The sequence below is a fragment of the Babylonia areolata genome, chromosome 1, assembly GCF_041734735.1.
Source record: "Babylonia areolata isolate BAREFJ2019XMU chromosome 1, ASM4173473v1, whole genome shotgun sequence".
NCBI lineage: Eukaryota > Metazoa > Mollusca > Gastropoda > Neogastropoda > Buccinidae > Babylonia > Babylonia areolata.
The window spans coordinates 24,296,252-24,303,751 of NC_134876.1; positions in this window are offsets into that span (position 1 = coordinate 24,296,252).

Consider the following 7,500-nt stretch of genomic DNA (forward strand, 5'->3'; position numbering starts at 1 on the left):
CAGTGTGGAGGTGCTGGTGAAGGAAGGAGTGTGGAGGTGCTGGTGAAGGTAGGCTGCCACACAGTGTGGAGGTGCTGGTGAAGGAAGGAGTGTGGAGGTGCTGGTGAAGGTAGGCTGCCACACAGTGTGGAGGTGCTGGTGAAGGAAGGCTGCCACACAGTGTGGAGGTGCTGGTGAAGGAAGGCTGCCACACAGTGTGGAGGTGCTGGTGTGGAGGTGCTGGTGAAGGAAGGCTGCCACACAGTGTGGAGGTGCTGGTGAAGGAAGGAGTGTGGAGGTGCTGGTGAAGGAAGGCTGCCACACAGTGTGGAGGTGCTGGTGAAGGAAGGAGTGTGGAGGTGCTGGTGAAGGAAGGAGTGAGGAGGTGCTGGTGAAGGAAGGAGTGTGGAGGTGCTGGTGAAGGAAGGCTGTCACACAGTGTGGAGGTGATGGTGAAGGAAGGCTGGCACACAGTGAGGAGGTGTTGGTGGAGGGCTGCCACACAGTGAGGAGGTGCTGGTGAAGGAAGGAGTGTGGAGGTGCTGGTGAAGGAAGGCTGTCACACAGTGTGGAGGTGATGGTGAAGGAAGGAGTGTGGAGGTGCTGGTGAAGGAAGGCTGCCACACAGTGAGGAGGTGTTGGTGAAGGAAGGCTGCCACACAGTGTGGAGGTGCTGGTGAAGGAAGGAGTGAGGAGGTGCTGGTGAAGGAAGGCTGCCACACAGTGTGGAGGTGCTGGTGAAGGAAGGCTGCCACACAGTGTGGAGGTGCTGGTGAAGGAAGGCTGCCACACAGTGAGGAGGTGCTGGTGAAGGAAGGAGTGTGGAGGTGCTGGTGAAGGAAGGCTGCCACACAGTGTGGAGGTGCTGGTGAAGGAAGGCTGCCACACAGTGTGGAGGTGCTGGTGAAGGAAGGCTGCCACACAGTGTGGAGGTGCTGGTGAAGGAAGGAGTGTGGAGGTGCTGGTGAAGGAAGGCTGCCACACAGTGAGGAGGTGTTGGTGAAGGAAGGCTGCCACACAGTGTGGAGGTGCTGGTGAAGGAAGGAGTGAGGAGGTGCTGGTGAAGGAAGGCTGCCACACAGTGTGGAGGTGCTGGTGAAGGAAGGCTGCCACACAGTGAGGAGGTGTTGGTGAAGGAAGGTTGCCACACAGTGTGGAGGTGCTGGTGAAGGAAGGAGTGAGGAGGTGCTGGTGAAGGAAGGCTGCCACACAGTGTGGAGGTGGTGGTGAAAGAAGGCTGCCTCACAGTGTGGAGGTGCTGGTGAAGGAAGGCTGCCACACAGTGTGGAGGTGCTGGTGAAGGAAGGCTGCCACACAGTGTGGAGGTGCTGGTGAAGGAAGGCTGCCACACAGTGTGGAGGTGCTGGTGAAGGAAGGCTGCCACACAGTGTGGAGGTGCTGGTGAAGGAAGGCTGCCTCACAGTGAGGAGGTGGTGGTGAAGGAAGGCTGCCACACAGTGTGGAGGTGCTGGTGAAGGAAGGCTGCCTCACAGTGAGGAGGTGCTGGTGAAGGAAGGCTGCCTCACAGTGAGGACGAGGAGGAAGTTTGTTTAATAGCCGTCACACATATCGGTGATTGAAGACATTCATTTTGTTAAAATATGGATGAATACATTTGAGTATTATCGGTTAGAATGGGTGGGAGATGTGAATGAATGGAGGGTTGGGGAAAACTGGGCAAATGAGTGTGAAATTTGAAAAATAATTCTAAATACAATTACAGGAAATTACTTAAAGGGCTTCGTAAAAGAGAAGTAGTTAAACTGACAAGTGAATCAACTGATAATGAATGCAAAAAGTCAAAAACATCAACGTTCTCAGTCACTTGTCAAGACACACTTTCGTGTACATAAGGCTTCATCAAGCTACAGTCAAAAATTATATGCTTAATTGTCACGTTACTAAAGCATATGCACTTGACATTAGAACAATATTTGGTCCGTAATGAATTTGATAATAGTCTGAGAGCTAAACTCAGAATTGGTCTGCGAATCGGACCAAAGTCTGAGAGAGTCAACTGACGAGGTTTTAGACTTGAATTCAAGTCACCTATAAAAGTCTCTTTCTAGTATATTGTTTATTTCCTTGTATGACAATGGGCAATATACTTTTATACTATCTATATGATTCTTTGCTCCCCATTTTGCTGCCCTGTCTGCTTGGTCGTTATAAAGGAATCCAGTATGGGATGGTATCCAACAAAAATCAACATTTGTACCCTTCACAAATAGGGAGTGCAATAAATACCTAATTTCAAACAATAAATTTTCTCTTTGATTATTCTCAAAAAGGAGCAAACTTTTTTAAACAGATTGAGAATCAAACCAAAATAGGATATTACTTAATATCGTTGGTATATCAACAAGATGATGTAAAGCCATTAGGATGGCCATCAATTCAGCTGTAAAAATTGAATGTCCCTTACCTAAATAATATGATTTTTTTCTGTTTTTAGGCAAGGAAGGACAAAAGCAGATCCTGCACTGCTATTATCCAGGATCGAGCCATCAGTGTAAACTTTTAAATGATCATCAAAATTTTCTTCTAATTCAATTCTGACAGATGCTGCTATTATATGTGGAGATTCTCCTTTTGTTGTGTCAGAAGCACACATGTTGTCGTTTGCATTTGTTAACTCCCAGGGAGGGACAGGTGGCACCAGAACACGAGGTGCCATATCATGTAAAGTAATGTCTGAAGAATTTGAAATATCTGACACCTATGTGCGAATGGTTTGTAGATTTGAATTATTTTGTGCATGTTTTTCTTTTTTCTTTTTTTTTCTTTTTTTTTTGTTGATTTTTTTTTTAAATCAATATCAGACACAATATTGAATTAGCCACACAGTGTGCTGTTCAATTCATTCACTAAACAAACACGGTGACGAGGTGCGATGGAAGGAGGGAAGGTTAACTCAGTCTGTCACCTCACAGCTTTTCCTTTCTTACCCCCACCTTAGACACTTCCCTCATGCATCATCTTAACATACAGACTCTACACCGACGGTGCCCCTTCATGTTTTCTTCAAGTCCACATCAGGGTTGTCGGAGTGAATTAGCCGACGTGTTGTTTAGGGGCGGCCTGCAACAGAAGTGGCCCTGTCTTCACTACAGACGTGTGGGACAGGCGGCCCCTGTCCTCAGTACAGCTGGCCCACAGCAGTGACGAATGCCAGGCTTAGCCCAGGCCCAGGCCAGCAGGGGGAATTCCGTCAGGTATTAAACTGTGACGGCGCCACCAGATGAATATTGCATTAGGCAGCGGCTTCATTAAACGTGCGCTTCGGTCGGCGGTCCGTCACGACGTGCTAAATCACAGACGCACACAATCGCTAGTTCTGTGTATGTCTGACGCCGTGTGCAGAGAGATTACCGGGGAGGGTTGTTGGGGGGTGGGGGGGTGGGACAGGTTTCCTCCTTCCAGATGATGTGTTTTATTCAGGCCTGACAGAACAAGTCATGACTGATTAACGGAGCTCTTTCATGCGTTCTTCAGCTCTTGGGAAAAGCCAAGAAGAAAAACAAACCCATAGGACTTAATTCGTACTGGACAACAACGCAGTTTGGAATCCAAAGGAGCAACAAGAGAAATCACTGGCTCCATAGTTAGCGGTTATTTAGGATGTCAACCTTAGTCTCTTCAAGTGCACTAAATGGATCATAATTCTGCAAACTAAATGGAACAGAACTCTGCAGAATGAATGGAACAGAATTTTGCAAAATGAATGGAACAGAATTCTGCAAAATGAATGGAACAAATGAATAGAACAGAATTATGCAGAATGAATGGGATAAATGAATGGAATATATAGAAATCTGTAAAATGTCCTCGTGGTCTGTGTGAGTGCGTGAGTGTTTGGCACAGCATTTAAACGTCCGAATTACTGACTCATAGGTACTGTCCTGTCCTGTCTTGTTTTCCAACGGTGAAGACTAGCACTTTGGCCGACTTACACATCTACCGTTGTTCTAAGAGACACACAAACATGTAAGCATATAAATGTAGTTATACTTAATACTTAATACATGTATAATGTACAAGTATAACACAGCGTCAAACTGAGAGACACAACGTAACTCACATCTGTACGAAACGGAAGCGAGTAACACACACACACACACACACACACACACACACACACACACACACACACACACACAGAGAGAGAGAGAGAGAGAGAGAGAGAGAGAGAACTCAGAACTCAGAACTCAAAACGTTTTTATTCCAGGATTAAGATTTTAGGTATAGCCTATTCTTCCAATCTGTCCTTGCTAATCTTACATCTATTACAAATAGCACACACATAAATGGAAGGGAAAGGTTTTCATGCAGAAGGGTATACATGATGAAGAAAACAACCCCCCCACCCCCCCGCCCCCACACACACAACCCACACCCGTGCACACACATACATACACACACTGACGTGCGCGCGCGAGTGCACACATATGCATACACACACACGCGCGCACACACTGACAGTACCCCTCCCTCCCCCCACACACAAAGATTGACACAGAGAGAGAGAGAGAGAGAGAGAGAGAGAGAGAGAGAGAGAGAGAGAGAGAGAGAGAGAGAGAGAAAGAGAGAGAGAGAGAGAGAGAGAGAGAGAGAGAGAGAGAGAGAACGAACGAACGAACGAACGAACGAAATTGTTTTAATGAACTTTGGCCATGGACCACAATTCAAAACCAGGGGACTGGGGGTGGGCATGGGAAGGGGTATTATAACACTTGAATAGATGACACAATATCATAATATTCATGGACTTGACATTAATTCTACTTAAGAGAGAGAGAGAGAGAGAGAGAGAGAGAGAGAGAGATTAGGGTGTTTTTAACATGCATCCGTCAATCTCGGAAGATAGCGCTGTGGGTGGTGATTGATACAGCGTCGGTTGTGGCTGGACAGGGCGATACGGGAGTGACAGTTGACGTCTGACGTTGGTCCGTCTGCCTGTCTGTCTGTTCGTCTGCCTGTCTCTCTTCCTGTCTGTCTGGCTTTGGGCCTTTCCCCTTGGTCTCTTAGCCTCGGGAGACTAGGGCTAGCTTCTCTTCAAGCTTCACACACACACACACACACACACACACACACTTATTCATCCATGCATATATCTATCTCTCTATCTGTATATATATATATATATATATATATATATATATATATATATATATATATATATACATACAATATATAATCATATGACAGCGCCATCACTGACAGCGCCACCACAATCTTGGCATGATAATGCAGAGTGAGTGACACAAAACAAAAACAACAAAAAGAAAAAAAATCACACTAAAAAAAGCAAACAAACAAAAAAAGCAAAACACAAAAGCAAAATATACCAAAACAAAACAAACACACACAACAAAAAAAATCCACCTGGAGACGAAAACTAAAGCATGTCCTGACTGTCACACCGTGTAGAGGTGATCTCCCCTGACATTACATCCTCCTGGGATGCATGCTTCTCGTGCATGGCTGGTAATATTACAGGGCGGACCCCTAGCCACACACACACACACACACACACACACACACACACACACACACACACACACACACACACACACACACACACACACACACACACACACACACACACACACACACACACACACACACACACACACACCATCCACCCCTCCACACACCCAGCCTGGGTTTTCCGCAACCTGACAATCAGCTGTCATGTCTCTGTCAACTCCGTCACTTCGTCCGCCAGTCACCACCTGTCTGTCTGTCTGTCTGTCTGTCTGTCTGACTGTCTGTCAACCTGTTCTCACTGGATTTGTGTCTTTGTCTGTCTGTCTGTCTGTCTGTCTGTCTGTCTGTCAACCTATTCTCACTGGATTTGTGTCTTTGTCTGTCTGTCTGTCTGTCTGTCTGTTCTCACTGGATTTGTGTCTTTGTCTGTCTGTCTGTCTGTCAACCTATTCTCACTGGATTTGTGTCTTTGTCTGTCTGTCTGTCTGTCTGTCAACCTATTCTCACTGGATTTGTGTCTTTGTCTGTCTGTCTGTCTGTCTGTCTGTCTGTCTGTCTGTCAACCTATTCTCACTGGATTTGTGTCTTTGTCTGTCTGTCTGTCTGTCAACCTATTCTCACTGGATTTGCGTCTTTGTCTGTCTGTCTGTCTGTCAAACTATTCTCACTGGATTTGCGTCTTTGTCTGTCTGTCTGTCTGTCTGTCAAACTATTCTCATTGGATTTGCGTCTTTGTCTGTCTGTCTGTCTGTCTCTCTTTGTCTGTGTGTCTGTCTGTTCTGTGCTCCTGTGTCTCTCTATCTCTGTTTCTCTCTGTGTCTGTCTCTGTTTATCTCTGTCTCATTATGTCTGTCACCGTCTCTCTGTTTCTGCCCCTCTCTCTCTCTCGCTCGCTCGCTCGCACGATGACATGTATATTTGACGCCAAAGACTGACAGTTCACTGACATAAGAAAGGAAAAAAAAAACACAAAAAAACAAACAAACTCACACACACATAAACGTGCATTTGTCTTTTAAAGGTTACCTGCGAGAAGAATGCCTGATTGTGTACAAACCTTCCTGGGAGGAGGAAGGTGATCAATCGATGAGGCGGGCTCGTTGGTCCTATCCTGGCTGGCAGGCGACAGGCCATTAAATCTTGCCGGGTCGACAGCTCAGGCTGTGTCTTTCTGCAGGAAGCGGCACCCCTTCAGCTGAACACTGATCCGGACCTTGCCAACAATACAGCAGCATTATTACAGCAAATCAATCCCCACCCCTATAATGCTTCCCGTTGTGTGCCCGCAACTAAAAAAAAAAAAAAAAAAAAAAAAAGAAGTCTGTCTGGATGTTTCGCGGCAGTAGACATTTGTGGTGAGCTCACTGCAAGTAAAGTTAATAAAAAAAAAAAAAGAGAAAAAAAAGAAAGAAAAAAAAGAAAGAAAAAACAACATTCTTCTTACGTGTAGAAATCTTGATTTCAGGTGTGGCAAATTTTATAGTCGAGAAATGGTAAAGGTTCACCGACAGATTTATTTGTTGTTGTGGTTGTTATTTTTACTTTTATCTATCTATCTATCTATCTATCTATCTATATATATATATATATATTTTTTTTTATCTGTTTGTTTATTCGTCTTATTTCTTGAAAGCTCATCATCGTATTGAATCATATATCTAATTTCTGGGAGGTCTGATGAATTGATTTGAAACACTCCTCTTTTGATCATTTGTTCTCTCTCTCTCTCTCTCTCTCTCTCTCTCTCTCTCTCTCTCTCTCTCTCTCTCTTCATGTTTTTTTGTTGTTGTTGGTTTTTTTTTTTGGTTTGTGTGTGTGTGTGTGTGTGTGTGTGTGTGTGTGTGTGTGTGTGTGTGTGTGTGTGTGTGTGTGTGTTTGTTTGTTTGTTCTTGTTGTTGTTGTTTTTTTTCTTTTCCTGGGACGCTGATGTTGGTTGGTAGAATCCCCGGAAACGGAATGTATACGAAATTAACAGTCAAGACTCTTTAATATTTCCGTCGCGTGGAGTGAAACTCATTCTATCTCAGTGTT